At 46.8% G+C, this 21404-nt stretch overlaps 1 long non-coding RNA gene across 1 annotated transcript in view; it reads right to left on the reverse strand.

Moving 5' to 3' along the window:
- Nucleotides 1-7284: 7284 nt before the first annotated feature.
- LOC116596754 overlaps nucleotides 7285-21404 on the reverse strand; it is a 50042-nt gene continuing 35922 nt past the window's right edge. Inside the window, exon 3 of the long non-coding RNA XR_004288302.1 lies at nucleotides 7285-7832. This is a non-coding gene — a long non-coding RNA (uncharacterized LOC116596754). The remainder of the gene's footprint in view (nucleotides 7833-21404) is intronic.

Raw genomic sequence — 21404 nt, forward strand, 5'->3', positions numbered from 1 at the left:
CAACTTTCTTGTTACAAATCATTTTGCAAAATCTGGTCCAGGTCCTTGCTAAACCACCCCTGGCCCTAAATTTACCTGGGCTAATGGCCCCTCCTAAAGACAGGGTCATCTGCAAGATAACATATCATTAGACTATGAATGAGACTCCTGGGGGCCTGGGTGGCTCAGTGAGTTAAGCCACTGCCTTTGGCTCAGGTCATGATCTCAGGGTCCTGGGACAGGGGGCCTGCTTCCCTTCCTCTCTCTCTGCCTGCCTCTCTGCCTACTTGTGATCTCTCTCTGTCAAATAAATAAATAAAATCTTTAAAAAAAAATGTATGAATGAGACTCCTCAACCTAAGAATGTCTATTAATTTTCTTGTCTCTAAAAATGTTAGCCTTCACAAACCTTCCAAGCATTGTGTATTGAAAAGGAGCAAAGAAACCTAAGCCCAACCCAAGTCCTTCCTCTTCCAGAACACTGTTCTGACTTCTCTCTCCCTCACCAAACTATCCATTCTTGGAATTCTTCTTTCGTCAATGACACATTTCAAATGATTTACATAACGTGCTTAGCACATGCTTGGGCCCAGCATTGCCATTGTTACCACACCCTCTGAATATATCTGCCCCAAACTATGCTCTTCAAAGATCATGTGTAAATATCTTGTATTATCAAAACAATCCTAACCTTTGAGAACAAGAACTTAGATCTGTACTCCCTCTGGGTAGACACCAAATGCTCAATATTATTACTTCTGAGTTTTGTTTTTCAATTTTGAAACCACAAGAGTATATGCATGCAAGTTATCTATAAGTATAAGAAGAAAGTATAGGAGAATCCTCTGTAACAACTCACATCAGTGGGCCATATTGAAGGCATGGCCATCACATCTTCAAGATCTGCTTCAACAAGAAAATGTGTTAAGCAGGATTCTTTTAAAAATAAAAATGATCCAGACTCAGGATAAAAGGATAATAGGTAGAGAATACACACAAAGAGCACCAAAAAAATAAAATAAAATAAAATAAAGGCAGAGAGCCATAGTGGACCACAAGCATAAAAGTATAAACAAGTCATTTAGGTATGGCTCTGGGTGTTTTGTGTGACTTGGGGTTTTTTGGTTTGGTTTGGTTTGGTTTGGTTTTTTGTAAGAGAGAGAGGGGCAGAGAGAGACTCTCAAGCAGCCTCCATACCCAGCCTGTGAGCCTGACACAAGGCTCTACCTCACAACCCTGAGATCATGACCTGAGCCAACATCAAGAGTCAGATGCTTAACTGACTGAGCCACCCAGGCGCTCCTGTGTGACTTGTTTTTAATGGAGAGGATTGCGTGGGAAGGGAGAGAAAGATACATAGAATGCCTGGTCTGACATAAAACGGAACCACTTAAGCAGAATTGCCCTGAACACAATTCAAGAATGAAATAGGAAATATGGGAAAGATTTAGAGTCTGTCTGCAAACAGGTCCCATGAAAAAAAGGTAAAACCTTCAAGTGAACTGTTCCTCTTGAACGTGAAAAGACAGACAGAGAGTGGCATTGTGGGACTTGTCCTCCATGAGCAGGTAGAGCAGAGAAGACTGGCGAGCAGCTGTGCTCTTGCCCCACTGAGTCTGGAATGGAGGAAACAGACAACAAGAAGAATTTAGGTTAAATGTCAGGATTAATTTCCTGACCATGAGAGTCAGTAAATGTTAAAGTGGTTGACCCACAGATGTTAGGGACTTTCCTTCATTGACACTCTCTGAAAGGGAAAATGAATGAAAGAGACACTTCTGTCTTGAACAACTTAGGTGAACATGGCCTTGAAGCAGCGGAATGTAACAGAGAGCCTTTGAAACCTCACATTCACATATATGTGTCATTTTATATGCGTCTGGGGGACTAGCCAAGAAGCAACAGCCACACACACACAGGGACTAGCCAAGAAGCAACGGCCACACACTTAAATCATACTCTGCCTCAGTGCACACTTCTCTCAGTCATGATGCCTGAAGTGGGCCTAGCAGCCTCAACCACCACCACCACCAAGAAGACATCTTTAGGAACAAATTCTGGATTAACCAACCTCAACATACCCGGCAATGATGTTCTATAGACATCAAAAAAGATGGCCGCCTCCTTCTGATTCAGCAGGTATTAAATTTAGCAAGAACAAGTGGAAGCTGTCCATGCTAGCCTGAGTCTGCCTATGTCTGGTAACATGGGCAATCTGGGGTGTGGGTGTGCACTGTGGCACCAGACAGACCTCCTAGCTTCTCTCACACAGTCCATGTTCCTATCTGTGAAATGTGCTGCCAACAAGAACTGTTGTAAGCTAGGGTCAAATATGACAATGGAAAATAACAGAGATCTAAGGCAATGTGGGGAGCCATTATTGCTGAAGTGGGTTTCCCCAAAGGAACTCTCTGCTCAGTAAGATGCTGCTGAGCTGCACTGAGCTACTGGTTCAAGCCTGGCTAAAGGAAAGCCAGGGTGAGTCCTTGGTTTCCCAAATGCAGTCCACTCTCTGCAGATCCAGCTGATCTCAAAGGAACTGGGAGTCACAGCGCCCTCTTTCAGAGACACACACTCACGCCTTTCAGATGGAAGGTCCATGTAAAGACCCTCCCCTATTCAGCAACTGGCTGATCTCTTTTCAAAGAAAATGATTTCTGGATGGAACCTGAGCAGAGGTGACAATGAGATGCATTAATGACCTGATTGTTCAGTGAGACAAAAAGATCATTTCTTCATGAAGATGTACAGCTATGTTGGAGGTCATATGATTCCTTCCCCTTCTTCTTTTCCTTCTTCTTCTTCTTCTTCCTCTTCTTCTCCTTCTTCTTATTATTATTATTTATGAAAATGCCCCCTCAGGGCACTTCTAGTTTTAGATTTCCCATCTATGGAAATTGTACTAGAAAATGTTCTTTCCCTTCTCCCATTATCTTCCGTAAGAACCCCAGCCCCAGCCTGCCTGGTCCCCCAGAACTGGTAGCAGAAAAGCATGAAGGTGAGAGTGAATTCCCCAAAGTTGGGCTTAAAGGCACTTGGGAAGCCATCAGTGAAACCAACTGTCCATGAATGCAGAACAAAATCCATTGACACGGGAAAGAATACACGGCTGGTGATCACTGCCAGGTGATAGCTGGCAGGAGATGAACAATTATGGCATCTTTTTCCATTTCTGTTTTCTTTTTTTTTCAGAGTGATACAAATAAAACAGTATGATTTAGTACACAAAGCAAAAGACTCAGAGATAGGAGAATAGAGTTCTAATGCCACAACTGTCATGAACCAACTTGGAGGCCTCAGCAAATCTCTGGACTTCGGTTTCCCCAACAACAAAAAAGACTGGACTAGATCAGCAAGGGCAAACAGAGTCCCCTTGCATGTCCACTCCAGCTGACCCACAGTGGCTACCTGGACACTTGCACAGAAAGGGATTCTGAGGCTGATCTTTCTTGGCTCGGTAGGAAAGAGTACTGTGATTGATTAATGATGCCTGCCATGGGCACAAATAGCAGTTGTGAAATGCATGCCATGGATAGGCCATCCTTGAGATGAATGAGTTCTGGGCCTCCCAAAATTGCATCCCACCAGTGCTGGATTCTGTGAAGCTTTTATCAGGGCCCTGAGAGAATTCATCCTCCCATTTTTAGACTGACCTGTCAGTTCTTTGGACTTTAACTGCCCACCCCCATCTCCAATTCCTTGCTCTAAAATGCCTTCCTCAAGCTTGGCCCAATTGTCTCGTGCCCCAGGACCACCTCACCCTGTCATTTAATATGTGTGTGAGATTTAATAGGTGTAAGATGACACCTATCAAACAGGTGAAGAGGAGTTAAAATATTTTTTTCAGAAAATATGGATCAACAAAGCCATATAAAGTGACTAAAATAGCTAATGTGTCATAAAGAGAAATGAGCCATGGAATTAGGAGTCCTGGGCTACAGCCCCAGATTCACCATCTACCTGCAGCCTCCAGGCACCCCATTCCACTGGAGGACGCAAAGCCCTCACTTTCCCACCCCTGGTGGGTGATGTCTTCATCTGCCCCCTCTTCACTTGTTACTGTTCTGAGATTGTGACCACTTTCTGAGCTGATTTCTGGGAATTAATGACCCCTTGGACTTAGAACTTAAGAGCTAGAATAAAGCTCAGCCCTTCCCTTAGGTAAGGAAATAAGACCTCAAGCAAAATGAGACTTCTTCCATGAACCTGACATGGGGACCAAGTCACTGAGCACCCAGGCAAGGTCAGAAATAGTGCCCCCTCCCACGATGCTCCAGCCCCACCCCTGCCTTATTCTCTCCTCGCCTAGACTGGAGGCTCCCACGGGTAAGGAGCATCGAGCAAACGCTAGCAAGATATCATGGAACGTGAGTCCTCTCCCCGGCCTGCCACCACCCAGCTGGGCTCAACACACCTGCTATCCCCTTTATCATGCCATCTCCAAACCCTTGTCCACAAGACAGAATCATTCATCCCCTCCCCTGCACTTTAATCATGCTTCCTTACTCGTGCAGTCACCCAGAGAATGTTAGCTAGTGATCTATCTTCCTCCCTACTAGCCTGCATCTAGTAGAAAGTTTCTTATTCATGTCTTACTCATGTCCACTGTCCCCCAGACTGCAAAGCCATCCAGAACAAGATCACATCTGCAAACCACTGTCTTCCTCCCGATTAAAAATAAACACTAAAACTAAAACAGCAACATGGATAGCACTGGGATATCCCAGCTCTTTATCTCACTGGATTTGGTCACAATTTCCGTATTACCAGTGGAGCAATCAAGGCTTATAGAACGAAGGGACTTGCCATGAGTCTCCCAAAAGAAAGAGTTGGAGCTGGGAGCTGACCCCCCACAATGTGGAAACCAGAGGCCCCTCTTAACCACTATGTCAGCCTATCCCTACTGGAACCCTAACTACACCCACCCAGACAACTGCTCGTGGGAAACCTCCTCCTGCCAGCTTGCCCTGGCGGGATTGATCTGTGCCTCTCTTTGGACTGTCCTTGGCCCTCTGCACCCCAAATTCAAAGGCTCGAGAGAGATATAGGAGGTGATTCTTCAGGAAGCTTCCAGACCTCCTGGTCCTCTTCCCAACTGCCATCTTCCCACAAAGGAGGGAGTCCCAAAGGGTGCGAAAAACAGGGACCATGTGATCCTCCCAAGAAACACAGACTAAAGCTAGAAGATGCTCTGAAAAGGGTTTAGATGAACCTAGGGCTGGCTGTCCTACAGCGAGAGGTCAAGGCCAACAGTGAGTCACCCAGCCTATAGCTCCCTGTCTGTGCACCACGTTCCCCCTGCCCAGAGCAGCTCCCGCAAGGGCACTTCATCATTCTTATGGGATAGGAGGGTGCAAGGAGGGGGGACAGGCAGGTGCTGTGACCTGCTAGCTCTGGAGCTGGCATTCATGTGCAGTCTCAAAGTTGGGACCACCCCACTGGGTGGGTGGTGCTTCAACCCCATTTCACAGATGAGAACCCTGGGGCTCAGAGCTGAAGTGACTTTCCCAGGGACTCCCCCAGAGGGAAAACCGTCCTAGGGTAACATACCTGTTCACCCGTTTGCAAAGAGGGGGCAATTTTGGGTGGGGTGGCATAATGGTTGAGCCATCTGGTGTGACAGGAATACGTCCACCCTGATTGGGCAAAAACGATCATCCCTGCCCGACTTCCCTCCTCCCGCCTCTCCCACCTGCCGTCTTCCTTCATATTGCCTTGGCTGTAGATGCACAGGCAAGTGAGAAGTTTATCTTAGCAAAGGACGCCCCAAACAGAGCCGCTGACCCCGGGGCCTCGCGGCAAGAGGAGGCAGTGGGCTGCGGAAGCCAGCCCCTCTCAAGAACAGGCAGCCAGTGGCCAGCCAAAACCAAGGAGGCAGTGAACTTAAAGCCAGCCCTCTGGCCAGGAGCTGCTGGAGCTGCCCCCTGGGCTAACTGCCACACGCCCAAGTAAAGTTAATAAAGCTGCATCCTAATAGTCTGGGAGGTCTCCCGAGCTTACGTTTCCGAAGGTCCCAGGCATCAAGATGTGCTTTGTTCATTTATTTTGGCAAGTTTAGCTCTGTAGGCTTCTCACTGCACTTCCTCATCTGCTTTGCAAGCTTAATAAAGTCTTCGTAATGAGGCTTTCCTTCAGTGAGGCTGGGCAGAAGCCACCGAGAAATGGGGCAAAAGTGACAGGTTTTTTTTTTTTCTTTTGCCTTTTCTTTTCTTTTCTTTTTAATTATTGTGTTTGCAAGAGAGAGAAGAACTAATGAGCTTCTACTCCATTTAGAGGCGACTTTGCCTGTTCTGAGGCTATGCCACTCCCCAGGGCACCCTGTTTTCTACTTAATTCTTTCCAGGTTGAGTTTTCACATGGACACTTTCAAGAAACAGGGTTCAGGGCAAGAAAGACACAGCGTTCCCAATGGCTGGATGAAGGTTCCCCGATATCCACTCCAGGGGAAAACATCCACGTGGCTCCTTCTGTGTGGCCTGCCTTGTGTGAGACATTGATGGAAGCCACAAGAAGAAGAGAGGAAGCAGAGGAGGAGGCCCAAGGATGGCTCTCCCGGGGATGGGAGGTGGCAGGGGAGGTCTGTGTACCTGAGAGACAGCACACACAGTTTATGCGCAAGGCCGGATTGATGACACAGTCAGTGAGGACAACTGCACCTCATGGCCCAGATAGGACTCTGGAACTAAGATTTCTTAGAGAAGGCTGCTTCGAAGAAGGTCTTGACTTCCTTTGGACTTGAAGGAAAAGGAAAAAGAATGAGAACTAATATTTGGTAAACACTGTGTCCCGCACATTACCTTATGCACCTGTCTTAGGAGGTGAGGCATGATATTTTACTGGTGAGGTAAATAAAACCCAGGGAGGTTAAGCAACTTGCCCAGGGTCCCACAGCAAAGTCAGCGCTTAAAGGCATCCCTGTCTGACTCCAAAGCCCAGGCTTTGCCATTCTTTCTAACCGCCTCTGGAAAGGATAGGATCTGGAGTAACAAGAGAGATTTAGAAAGAAGTTCAAAGACGGAGAGAAAAGACTGTTAAAACACACCCATACACATAAACCTCGAAAGGCAAATGAATGTTCAGTCTGTAAAGACAAAAGTCAGAGTGTCTGCAAACCAACTGTAAATTCCAGAAGGAAGACCCAACTGAAGGTCGAAGATTTTCTCCTGTGAAAACAAGCTCTTCTCTGCCTGTCGTAAGAATATCCTCAGATTGTCCTAACAAATAATCACAACAGAGGGGTTAAAACAGCAGATATTTATTTCCTCACAGTTCTGGAAGGAGGAGTCTGAAATCAAGGCATCAGTCATTCCCCGCCTCCTCCAGCTTCCAGCGCCTGCTGGTACTCCAAGGTTGGTGGCCGCTTCCCTCCAAGCTCTGCTTCCATCTTCACGTGGCCTTCTCCCTGTGTCTCCTCATGATCTGTCTCTTACCAGGACACCAGTCATTGGATTTAAGACCCACTCTAACCCAGGATGATCTCATCCTTCGATGAGTTTCATTCGCAGCTACCAGGGTTTAGGACTCGGACGCATCTTTGGGGGAAATGAAGTTTAACCCACTGCATCCGCCATCTTGAAAATTTAATTGCACACCTATCATCCAAGTGACTGTACAGCAACCAGACCTATAAAACAGCTTCAGAAGGAATTAGAGACCTTCGGAGGAGTGCAGAGACCTCGTCTTCCTCGGCCTGAAGCAGGCCACAAAGGGCAACTCCCATGGCCTCCCCATTCCATACTTTGCAACTTCCATCAAGGTGAGACCTGTTGGGAGGTCTCACCCATGGGTGCTGGGCGTACTTTTCCTTCCAACCTTTGTAATGTCTTGCAGATGTATATTTTTGAGGCAGCTTGCTAGAACAGAAAGAAAAGAACTTCAGAGTCAGGTGAGCTGAGTTCAAACCCTTAGTCTGCCACTGACTAGCCCTCTGATCTTGTGTGAGTCATCTGTCTGTTTTAGCCTCGGTTTCTCCATCTAGAATGGGGGGGGGGTGCAGATAAGAGAGCCTATCTCCCCAGGGCATCATAAAGATTGCCAAGGTAATCCACGCAAGCTTCCATCATCATGCCAGGCGCGTGTCAGCTGATACATTTCTCAGATCTCAGTTCTATACAATGTTGCCGCTCCTGCACCTAGCACGAAGATCTGCCTATCAGGAGCAGCCTCAGATAATGGCTGGAGAACAGACACAGAAAGAATATAAGCAGGAGGGGCACCTGGGTAGCTCAGTCATTAAGCATCTGCCTTCGGCTCAGGTCATGATCCCAGGGTCCTGGGATTGAGCCCTGCATCAGGTTCGATGCATGCTTCTCCCTTTCCCACTCCCCCTGTTTGTGTTCCTTCTCTCGCTGCGTCTCCCTCTGTCAAATAAATAAATAAAATCTTAAAAACTAAATAAGTAGTGTCAGCAGAAGGTCCAGCATCTGGAAGGGCGGTGGATGCTACAGGTTAGTTTTTCAACCTCCCACTTCTTGAGCAACTTCTAATACTACAGAGACTGGAAAGCATAGAAATACATTTCCCAGAGTCCTTTATAGCTGGCGGGCTCAATGCAATGGGACTCCACTAAGGTTTAGAAGGCAGGCATGAAATGGAGTCTCCTTTGGGTATTTTTTTCTCTCCCCTTCCCTGTCTCGCCTGCCAACAAGAAAAGTCATGACGAGCAAGGAATTTCTCTAGCAGCATTCCAGCATCCCTTTTCAGGTCTCTGGGTCTCAGGAGATATGTAGGGCAGTGGAGGCAGCCCCTTGAGTCCAGCTTCCTGATGCCTGGATCACAATGACCTCATGGTGCCCTCTGATGCCATGGCTCCCCTGAGGATGGGTTGTGCAGAGCCATATTCTGGACTTGATCCTGAACACCCAGCCTACACCCTGCCCTTGCAACACTTTTGTAAGCATCTAATTCCCTCTGTGAGGTTTTTCCCTGCTCAGATCATCAGTATGTCTATCCCTTCAATAATACCACATTACCTTGACTCCTATAGATTTACAGTAAATCTTGAAATTGAGTAACAGGAGTCCTCTAACTTCTTTCTGCTTTTTCAAAAATCGTTGGGCTAGGGGTGTCTGGGTGGCTAAGTTGGTTAAGCGTCTGCCTTCGGCTCAGGTCATGATTCCAGGGTCCTGGGATCAAGCCCCACATCGGGCTGCCTGCTCAGCGAGGTGTCTGCTTCTCCCTCTCCCTCTGCCCCTCCCCCTGCTCACACGTGCACGTGCTTGCTCTCTTCCTTTCTTAAATAAATAAAATCTTCAAAAACAAATAAAAAATAAATAAAAAATTTTAAGCTAATATGAGTGCTTTGCCATCCCACATAAATTCTTAGAGTCATCTGATCAATTTCTACCAAAAAAAAAAAAAAAAAAAAGGTGCCGGCATTTGGGGATTCTATTGACTCTTGCTTAAAATAGCAAGAGTTGATTTTAAAATGCCACTCCCTATCCAGACTGACGAAGCTTCCTCCCTGCCCCTCATTGCTGGGCTGCCCCTTCCACTCAGTTAGCCTGTGGATCCCCAGTCAAACTAATAACAAACACCAGAGCCCTACCAGCCTCGTCTCAAGTCCTGGGCCTTTGGCTCCAACGGGCAGCTGCTGAAATTCTCCTCGAAGTTTATTCTCAGTGATGCATGCCTCCTTCCCCGTTCCCCCCCCACCCTGCCTGACACTCCATTTTTCTTCCCCCGCCTGGCATCCCCTCCTCCCCCAGCCCCTCCTGCCACCCACCCACCAGGCATAAAGTTAAAGGGCCTTTAAATCTCCACGCAGATTTATTCTTTGCCCAAGAAAGTGCAGCTCTCTCCATTTCCCTCCCTGACCTCTGCCTCCACCCCACCCACTGCACCTCCAGCCCGCCTCTCCCTCTCGGCCCCAATACACAAAGCCACAAACACTCTCCCCAGGGCTAGAGAAAAAGATGGCCCGAATCCTTCCTATTTCTGGCCTCCAAATTGCAGGCTTCTGCAGATGGGGAAATATAAGGTGTGAGGCCCCAGAAAGTTCATAAACTTTTATGCAGATTGGTTTTAGTCTGGTTTAAATTAGGCAACAAAATAGAATTTCCAGATGTCCTATTTGGAATTAACTTGGCTACAGAGAAAAGGCTACTAGGAGGAGGGGTTGGTAATAGTGTTATTTTTACATTCCAGAAAGGGAGTCACCCAAAGCATCTGGACTGGATTAGAAGAGAGGAACCTGCTGGTTGGCACGTTAGGAGCTCGCTTCTCGTTTATTCTGCTTGAGGACATGCAAAGGTGCGAGGCAACATTCTCAAGCCCCTAGAAAGAGAAAGGGCGAGCGCCGTGGGGTTTTGTCCCAGCGGTTAGCTGAAAGCAGTGAAGACGTGGGTTAGACACAAGGAACTCGGAGTGTGTGGCTACTGGTTCTCAAATTCAAGGATGTGTCTACATCCCCGGAGAAACTCATTCAGTGCAGATCCTGAGTGGTGATCGGTAACATTGATGCTGCTGGGCTGTACATTGTAGAACAAGGACCTGGGTGGCCAGACGGAGCTAGGAAAGAAATCCCCTTGAAACCAAGGGTTTATGAAGGACCTACCATGGATGAGACGTCTTCAAGGCTTGAGGGGTGGGAGAGGCAAGAGGGAGCAAGAAAAGTCAGGTTTCCTCATACTCTCTAGGGAGAGTCAAGTATGGATGAATAACTAAAGCAAAATTCAGTCCCTGGTGGCCTCCATATATGACTTGGGTTTTTACAGGGACCTCGAGGAGGGAGTGGTTAATTCCATGGGAACCAGTGGAGGCATCAAACAAACCAGGTCTTGGGGAGGGTGACGCTTCAGGGAGGAGAGGGAAGAGCACTTCTTGTGAAAGCAACAGTATGTGCCAAGTCCCAGGAAATGTTTAGGAAGTGGCGAAGGGGAGGGGGGCGGGGGTCAGAAGAGCTCATGGCAGATGAGAGAAGGATTAGCCAGGGTTAGCCAGACTGGGAAGTCCTGGGAGCCTGGCAAAGGAGTTTGGAACTGGAGCAAAAAGAGTAGTAGGCAGGTTAAGCAAGAGCAATAGTGGCTTGGATCTAGGTCAAGGGTGATTATTGGAGAAGAGGGTTGAATGAGATGGCTTCTCCTTTTTCAAATGAGATAAGGGGACCCTCTGCTTGAGTGGCTTGGACACTAGTCAACACTGAAGGCAAGGAGTTAGACTTGGTTCTCTGCCTCTGCCTCCCTCTTTCCTGCTGAGCTCAAGACCAATCTTTCTTATGGGTTCAGAGGTAGGACTCAAGGCTCCAGAAACAGAATAGAAAGGCAGGTGTCTGGGACAACAAAACATAAGCTGAGAAGGAAGGAAAGAAGGGACCTCAGGATGAGCCAGGCACTTTCATTCATTCAATGAACCTGAACTACATACCTGGGCAGCGTCCTAGGTGTCCTCTGGACAATTGTTCATGTAAAGGTGAGGACAGCATAGCAACATCCAGGCCTCAGTAGAAGGAGTCCAGGTACTGGGAAGCTATGAGGGTGTGCTGTGCCAGCCTGCGCTGGGTAGAAAGAGAATGCAGTCAGGAAAGAGGCCTAATGAAGATGGTCCCTTGGTTGAAGATTGAAGGACAGGAAGGAGTGAACCAAAGAGGAGGAAGAGCAAATCAGGCTGCTGGCACAGGTGAAAGCATGGAGTGTAGGGGACTGAGTTCCCTTTCATCAGGAAAGGAGCAATGAGGCTGGGAATGGCTTGGTGTCTGGTAGAGATGTGTGTTGGGCAGAAGCTAGATCTTCAAAAGTCCAGGGTCAGAGTGTTAACACCAGAGAAGACTAGCCCACCATCCCAGCCCATGGGAACTGAGCAGAACAATGGATCCAACAAGAGAAGCTAGAGGTTGCTTCTGCCAGAAACATCTGAGTCCATCTGCACACCCCAGGCCAGGATATGGTAAGAAGTAGACTGGGCCAGGATCCCGCCAAGCACCTCTCAGCGATCACTTTGGGTAGACAGGTGAGGTCAGGGCCTGGTCAGAGGCCACAGGGATCACATACTGTTGGGGGGGTGGTGGGGATGAGGAGTCTGACCAGATTTTGAAGGTGGGATATTCCTTCTAAACTAACCCGGTAAGAGTCTTGCTACAATTGGACTTAGTAGGCTAAAGATGAGGCCCAAGGATAGGCCTAGACAAAAAGATGACAAAAAGAGCCTGACTGAAGTCTGGCCAAGGGGAGGGTCTTTGCCATTATATGTGAAGGAGGATCTGTCCAACAGAACATGATGTTTCTTCACTGTTGGCTAGAACATAACCAGGGAACCAGTGCTTCCAGGGTGTTCAAGAGCATTTCTTTGCTTGGGAACACCCTATAAGTGTCCCTCTCTATGCCCAATGCATGCGCCATGCTGCACGCTGTCCCATCCAGCCTCAGAGGAACCAGTTCAGGCATGATGTCCTCTCCGGAAGCTTCTTAGATGCCTCTGAGGAGCAAGCAGTACCCAACCCCAGCCTCTTGCTCTCATCTGCTGTCACTCCATGTGGCACGTCCCATCTGCGGGGGGCCAGTGTCAAACATAAGACAAGTGAAGGATCTGGGCTCTGGTGGTCTGATAGGGCCAGGGCAAATCAAGCAGTGTCCAGCCTGTAGCTGGTAGAGACAGGCTAGATTGGGGTGTGCTGATGAACCCATGGTCATTGAAAACTCCGATTAAGTGAGCACCTAGTCCAGGCCAGAATTTCTGTCCACTGAGGTCCTGCTTCATTCCAGGCTCCTCGATGAAGTCCTTTAACACAAATAACACAACAGTGGTGGTCACCATGGATTGACCACTATGTCCCCAACACTTACAAACAGTATCACACTGAATCTTTCAAACCATCTTATAAGAAGGTGATCACTACCACTGTTGAAGAAAACTGGAGTCTATGCTTGGTGTTACTACCTTCCTTTTTATGGTTGACAACACTGAGGCTCACTGAGGGGAAATAACAAGACCCAGTTCACCGCACTCTTCCTCCAGCATCTACGTGGCCAGTATACTGAGTCCTGTGCCTTTCTGACATCAAAGAGGAGGGACATGGAGAAGTGGCCATTTGGGAACGCTTACCAGGGATCTACGTCATTGTGTGTCATGGTGTGTCATCACCGTGATCCAAGACATCAGAAGGCTTGCACAGCGCCACCTTCTGGGGGTCCCAAGGTGATGACCCACAGGTCCACCATCTGAGTTGTGCATCCCTGCAGTGTTGACAAGGGCCACCCAGCTGGGCCTGAGCGTGGAATGTGTGTTGGGACCATTAAAGGAGACCAGAATGGCACTGAAACCGGCAGAACAGAAGGTCCCCAGCACACTGTGGAATGCTGGAGCCCAGATGGGGATGCATGGAACAGTCTCCCTGACAGAGGTCTACCCCCCAACCATACTGCTGCCTGTCTGAGTCAACGCCCAGAATCTTCTCTGCTTCTCCACTGCCTGCAAATAACATCAGAATGCCTCAGCATGACATTTAAGACTCCCCTCACCAACACACTCACATATATGCACTCACACACGTGCACCCCTGCACACACACACACACACTCTTAATATTTCCATTTAATACTGATCAGTTGTTAGTCCCTAAATATACCTCATGCTTCGCTGCCTCTGGGCCTTTGCTTATGCTGTGTCCCAGGCAAGAATTCTCCTCTCTCTTCCTCTTCTTGCCAAAAACCTACTCGTTCTTCAAGGCCCATCCCGAGCACCTCACCTACATTGCTGTATCCCCTCACTTGGAACGAATCCTTCTTCTCCCAGACCTTCCAGAGAACACCACTCGCACTTCATTTCCGAATTTCCAATGGTGGCCTAACGCTCTCTTTCTTGAGGACGGAGAGGATCGTCTCTCCTCGTTTAGGGAGAAAAGATGGAACGAAGTTGATCTCCATGGCCCTCTGTGCTAATCACTGTCCTTGGCAGACAGCGGCAGCTTATTCCCATTTGTTGAATTTGAATCACAGTGGATTCAGAATGCATATTCAGCGCCTGGCCACATGCATCCCAGGCTGACGGCAGCTCAAGGACTGATTCATTGCCAGTGGAGGCCAGGAGGCAGTCTGGCAGGCAGATCCCCAGCAACAACATGACAGGCTCTGGGAATGAGTCCTTAGCCACTTGCTAGTAAAGCAGAGGTTATCTGTAAGCAATAGTGTACTGGTAATAGCCTAACAACCGGATCTACACAGAAAAGAAAGCCCTGGTTTGTATCATTCGTTAATTTCTATGGCGTCAGTACGTCATCTTATCTGGTTTCAAGACAGCACTGCGATCCCCTTCTTCCACTGTCTTCCTGTTATTCTAAGATCCTCCACTATCCTATTCAACATCATCATTATCAATAGTTTTCAATAGTCTCCAGTCTCTTAACCTTGTCTAGTTCCCTCCCCTAATCCACACACAGTTGAATCACGGCATTCCCTGGGTTTAAGACTTTTAGTGGCTCTCCACTTTTAAGATGAAGTCCATAATGAGCACTGGGTATTATATAAGACTGATGATTACAGACCTGTGCCCCTGAAACAAATAATACATTATAAGTTAATTTAAAAAAAACATGACGTCCAAAGTCATTGCCCACCATCCAAGGCCAGTAGTGATTTTGCCTCTGGCCGCCTCTCCAGCTTCATGGGGAATGGCTCCTGGCTCAGCCACACTGATCGGCTGCTGAGTCTTTGAGCCAAAGACTTCCCTTCGACTGCAGATTCTTGCACTTTTTCCCTCTGTCTGCTACCCTTTTCCTCCTCCATTGTCTTCTCAGCTCAAAGCCCTCTTCCTCAGAGATAATGTCAGTCCCCACCACTATTATCCACTACTATAGATCCCTTATTTTTAATTTGTAGGTCTGGTCCTATTGGTAATCATACATTTGTATCGTTGTGTGTTTCACACGAGCTCTCCCACTGGCCTGTAAGCTCATGGAGAACAGAGACCATGACAGTGTCCCTTACCTTTGGATATTCAGTATTTCTCCCAGAGCCAGGCACACAGTAGAAAATAAATATTGGTTAGCCAGATTAATTACTTACTGGTGTACAAGCTCAAATAGATAAGCAAAATCCTTATGGATGGTCATGCCCAGCAATGGGAAATGGCATCACCTTTCAGGAAAGACAAGGAACCCCAGAAGGCTGGCATGAGACCAACCAGACTGGCCACATGTCCTTCTCTACATCTAGGGCTTCACTGCCTTGAACTTGGACTTTGAGGAACTGAGGAATCTAGATGTATTTCCTGGGTGGTGGGGGCTAAGGAGACATGTACCCATGAGGACAATTACACCAATAAGCCACATCCTCTGAAATTTATTCCTCAGATCTGCAAACAGTGGATGGATTTAAACTGGCCACATGGAAATGCCAGAGCCCTGAACCTCAAAACTTCTGACCTCATTATGGGATCAGGAAAGGAAGGTGTTTTCTAAGTTTGGGGCTAAGAATGAAAAAAGGAGTAGCAGTGTCTCCCAAACCAAAATGTGGTGATGGGACTTAGCAGGAGAGCTCGAGGGCCTGGGACAAGAGACAGATCTCTTAGCGCCTCTACAGACACCCATATGGAGGGAGTCTCTCCATGGCCGACAGGGGAGCATCTGGCCATGGTTTTTAGGAAGCATGGCAGGAAATGTCTTTACATTACTGTGACCTACAGTTTCTGATCCTTCACTTTCAGGGTTGATATCTATGAGAGCTGCTGCCTTCAGGGTTGGCCAAGGTTAAGGTGCCCAATACAGACAAAAGAGTCTCGGGACAATGGTTCCTGAAGAATTATGCACTGGACTGGTCAGGGTGGCTGGACCACTCCTGAGAAGTCAGGACACAGTGATACCAAGACCATGGTGGACATCAGTGGGGAAGGGCAATGGTTCCACCAGGAATCAGAGGAGCACCAACCCCAGCCACCAACCCCCAACCCCGTATCATGCAGTTCCAGCTTACCCTCAGTCAGAGGAGGTCAGCTTCTTGGCTTCAGATCAGCCTGTCAGTCTCTGCCAAGAGGCAAGGCCAAAGGAGAGCCCACACCTTCCCAGAAGGCTGCCCAGGGGGTCCTGCCTGCCACAAGGACCCTGATCAGCTCTTCTCCCACTTCCAAAACACCTCACTCATCCAGTGCCCAGCCTGAGCTCACTCCCTCGATGACAACTATGTGACATCTCAGCCCACCAGCCTCAAAGCCTATGCCATATAATTCTGCAATGCAGACCCTTCTGGATCTTTCTCCAATTGAATCACCTCCAGTGTAGGGTGTGTGGACAACAAGTAAGAAATTCTAATTGTGTTTATTATGTTTCTAAAAAGTAGCACAAATTTACAAATACAGAATTCAGGATTTCGCACCCGTTGCCCTCACTGGGTCATTAAGTTAGAGCCTTATATGTCACGTGGTAGGTAGGGAATGTAGAGGGGACTGTGGCTGGTCTATAGTGTGATGAGGATGACAATGGCCTCCTCACTCCCCTGACTGTTTCAGCATCTCGTGACGCCTACAGTCAGTGCAGGTGTTATGGATGAAATTAACGTAAGTAGTAGAATGCTTACAACACTGTAATATGATGCAGAGTGACCACAAGAATCTTTTGTACTCTACAAGGACCGTAAGTCTTCTCATGGCAAACTAGTTTTTAAAAGGTGATCAATTTGGGGGTGCCTGGTGGCTCAAGTCAGTTAAGCATCTGACTCTTGATTTTGGCTCAGGTCATGATCTCAGGGTCATGGGATCAAGCCCTCGTGTTAGGCTCTGAGTCTGTTTGAGATTCTGTCTCTCCCTTTCCATGTGTCCCTCCCCCTGCTTGTGCTCACTCTCTCTTTCTCTAATAAATAAATAAATCTTTTTTTAAAAGGTGATCAGTTTTAAGACGAATTATACATTTTTCTTGGACAAAAAAAAAATGTGTTCTAAATTCACTGGAGTTTTCTGTGATGAAACCAGCTATTACAGGGTAAACAACCAGAATATTCTTAATTTTTTAAAAGCATATCCTTTCCATGTAAAAGTAGCACCTTAAAGAAGTGATAATAACTGTTTTGCCGAAGTCTAGTAAGCTGTAGTAAAGGACCTTTAGCATGGATGTTTGAAAACGTGCCCATCGTTGCGTGATTTTGTTCTCTGAGATAATATATGTAATCCCTTGAAAAAGCCCTCATATATGCACTCTTCAAGAACTTGGAAACAATTCCAAACTTATTTAAAAATTTTCCCAAAGAAGAGCGTCAGTGAATCTTGAACCCATTTGTTAAAAATATAACTTCTGATTAGCTTACAAGAATTGACATTATGGAAGATGGAAACTGACTAGCTGACTAGATGAATTTCGCTAAAAACCTTTGTGTAATTGCTGGGTGGAATCTTTTTTTAAATGAGCATCTTGATTTAGTAAGCACAGCCAGCATTGCATTTCTTCCATTTGGATCTCTGTGTCTTTGTAAAGCTTGGTTTTTGTTTTGTTTTGTTTTGTTTTCAGCTCTGATAACCATTAAAACTAAGCATTAAAAATCTAATTAATTAATTAAATAATACAGAACCAGAACTTTGAATCCAATGGTCTATTATAAAGGGTTAATCCAACCTTAGAAGATCTTCCAATGTATTTTTCTAAAGTTCCTGACAATTTGGAGTGAAGATCAAAAGTCTTCTTTGCTGCTAATAAATAAAATTAATTTTTTAAAAAACCAAGAAGAATTACTTAATATCCCTTTGGCTCACCTACTTTTTCTTCTATAGTATTCTCCTTTGTATTCCTTTTTTTTTTTCTATTTAGTTCCTTTGGTCCTACTGATAAATCAAGTATCTTAACATTTAAAGGGCCACTTGCTTTATTTGTAGCACACTTACTCGTTTCTTTTGTGCACGTTTTATCCCGAATGTAATATGGTAAAGAGAGAGATGCATCTTGTTGATAAATAAGTGATCATAACAGAGGACTGAGGATCTGATCAAAAGGACGTGGCATTCACTCCCGATTCACGTGAGTGCCTTGCTGCGAGGACAGACGGACAGAAGGCTACGTGGGGAACAAGAGAATGACAGAATCCTCGTGTCTACTCTGTCCCACCCAATACCTGGCTGTGGCTGCCCAGGAAACATGTGTTGAGTGGAGGGATGACAGAGCAGTAGTGGACGGGAAAGGATGAATATAGAAGTTGGGGAGCCTGGAAATATTCTGCCCCTCCTGCAAATCGCATTGGCCAGGGCACCTGAAGACCAGCACTCAAATCATAGCTTTGCCATCAATTTGTTTAATGACCTTGTGAAGGCTATTACCAGGTCTTTTTATCATTGACTACAAAATTATGTTTCCCAAACTTCAAGCATTTATGTGCCAACAGGATTGTTGCCACTTTCACAAAATTAAACCTAGTACTTTTTTTAATAACTCACTTTTCTCCCAGCTTTATCCTAAAACAGTAGCCTGAAATCAGGTACCAATGCAATAGTGCATATTCTTGTTAGCCAGAGTATATGCCCCACTCTTTAGGAAACATGGGACCAGATGGTATTTCTAAGGTCCATTCAGCTCTAAGCCCTGTAAGTCCATAATTCTATGAATGGGATGAGCCCTCTGATTTTTGGGAACTCTCCAAGTCTGGGTGCCAGCTTTGGGATTCACGATTTTACCTCATTTCCTCAATTCGGAAAACACCTCCTGCTTTCCATCTGGAGCGTGACCTCAGACAAAGTTTGGGGGATAAAAGTGGGATCATTTTTATTTTAAACATGAGGATCTCTGTCGTGGTATTGACCACTCCAAGCCAGAGCAATATGATATTCTATGCATGAATCTCTGGTGATTTTTTTTTTTCTTAAATTGCAAGCTTTTATCTCAAAGCTTCCTTCCCACCCACAAACACAGAAGAAGCAGTCAAGAATTGTATTGCCCAGGCTGTGGGCTTTATACACGGAGGGAGGAGGGGACGGAACCACATGCTTCGAATCAGGGGACTGGTTTCTGGGTCTTCTGGTTTCTGGGTCTTCTGAGACCTTTCTAGAAGTGTCACTGCGGGCAAGGTGCCTAAGCCACCAGGCATAAGTGGACCTATGACTTCTCCCTTCCCTCCCATGCATGAAGGATGGAGGCAAGTATGACCACTCTTGCATGTGTGTGCATTGTCACTATTATTCATTCAACAAACATTGTAGGGGCCAGCTCTGCTCCAGGCTCTGTGCTGAGTTTGGGGGATACAGCAGCAACCAAAATAAAGCACTCTGTTCTCATGGACCTTACATTCTACTTGGAGGACACAGACAATGAAGATAATAACACATTGTCATGCAGTGTGGGATATGAGGAGGTAGAGAAAAATCAAGCAGGGTCAGAGACTTTCCAAGAGTCAGAGACGCCTTCTTCCCAGGGCTGCAATTCACCCCCCATCCCCTTCCTTCCAGCTCCCCTTCCTTCCCTCTCACCTCCAATTTCTAATCCCTGCCCCAACGTGGGTCAGGCCCCTTTACTCAGGTCATGACTAGTAGTGTGAACCACCCACCAGTCCCCAGACCCAGACAGGATGATGTTTCCCATCTGGTCCTTGTCAGACAAGCTCTTGGCCTGTCACTTGACTAAGCAAAGATAGAGCTGGGATCTCAGATCTATTCAGAACCAAGGTAGAAGCCTAAGCAGCCTTCTTGTGGGACCCTGGGTGAGCCACTCAACTTCTCTTTAATATTGGGGCTTCTTTTCTGTGAAACAGGGAGTGGAAATTAGGTTACTTCTAAAGGCTTTTCTAGGGGCGCCTGGGTGGCTCAGTCGTTAAGCGTCTGTCTTCGGCTCAGGTCATGATCTTGGGGTCCTGGGTTCAAGCCCCACATCGGGCTCCATGCTCAGTGAGAAGCTGGCTTTCCCTCTCCTAGACCCCCTGCTTGTGTTCCCTCTCTCGGTGTGTCTCTCTCTGTCAAATAAATAAATAAAATCTTTTTTAAAAATTATAAAATAAAGGCCTTTGTAATATTCAAATGCCTCAGGGATAATTATACCAACAGCAAATAAGAATGTAAAATATATTAAGAGAAATGGATCATACCCAGAAAAACATAATAATACCCCCAAGATCATACAAACGACATTAACACTGAAATAGAGACTAAAAATTGAATGGACCTGGCCCCCAACACTATCACTCACTCATCTAAGTGATCCTGGGGAAATAGGCATTCTAGAACATATAACCATAACGACACTGAATTCCAATTTGCCCCCCAGGCACTGAGCTAGACCCTCATTTAATAATCTCCACATTCTTGCGAGAGCCCGCCTAGACTTTCCCAACACTTCCCACAAGATGAAGTGCCTAGTAGCATCTGCCTTTCTGGGCTCCACCTAGCCTCGGGCCTCTCCAGAAGCAGGCAGGCTTTCTGAGCCAGAGGTCGCACCCGGAGGCCCGCGTCTGGCCCGCAGCCATGTTTGGTTTGGCCACAAAGAGTCGGCCTGAACTGTATTTTCAGAAGATATTAAGTAAGCAGTTACCAACTAGCCTCACTCCAAAAGAAAAAAAAAAAAAAAGTCTGGCTTTCCTTGAAAAATCTGGGGCTTTGGCACACGTGTATAGGTGGCATTGATTAGAGCAGATCACAGTCACCCCCTGAGGTTTGCCACAGACCCCACCACTCTCTACCGCCTCCCAATCCAGCCCCTTCACTCCTGGACTATACTTGCCTGGCCTGGTTTGAGACAACCCTAACCCCGATTCCAGACCTTTGTCAGGGCACCAGAGGATGTCAGGATCCAGTGAGGAATGGGGACAGTGAGGTTGAGAGTACTGGATGAATGCCCTGAGATGTATGTAGGATCCAGAAACACGAACCGTAATAGCTCCCCTCGACGGAGTGCCCCCTCCATCCCAATCACCGTGCGAAGCGCTCTGCACTGATTATTTCACTTCATTTCTTCATTTCTTTCTTGTCCAAAGTCTGGGCATTTTGAGCCCAGAGCAGCCCTCCTCGCTTCTAAGCCAGACTGCCCCTCCACCCCACCTTGTGTTTGTGTAACGCTTTTGACTTTTCTAAGATATAGACGTGCACTCACTCGATCATTAAAATCAGGATTTTGTTCAGGATAAAATAATGTTTAAAAGGGTGAGTTTGGGGGTGCCTGGGTGGCTCAGTTGGTTGAGGATCTGCCTTCGGCTCGAGTCATGATCCCAGGGTCCCAGAATTGAACCACACATTGGGCTCCCTGCTCCTTGGGGATCCTGCTTTTCCCTCAGCCCCTGCCCCTCCTCCCTGCTTGTGCTCACACTCTCAAATAACCAAATAAATACAATCTTAAAAAAAAAAAAAAAAAAAACCAGAAGGGTCATTCTGAAATATTTCCTCTGCTATGTTGGTGGCAAGGATGGTGGGGGCTGGGCAGTGGTATGGGGGTGGGGGGTACAAGAAGCAGACAGAGATAGGCTTGCAACTGTTGAGTCGTGTCAAATTTGGGAGTGTATGTGAGACCCACCAACAAACATGCCTGTGTCTTTTGCAAG

The sequence above is a fragment of the Mustela erminea genome, chromosome 8, assembly GCF_009829155.1.
Source record: "Mustela erminea isolate mMusErm1 chromosome 8, mMusErm1.Pri, whole genome shotgun sequence".
NCBI classification, from domain to species: domain Eukaryota; kingdom Metazoa; phylum Chordata; class Mammalia; order Carnivora; family Mustelidae; genus Mustela; species Mustela erminea.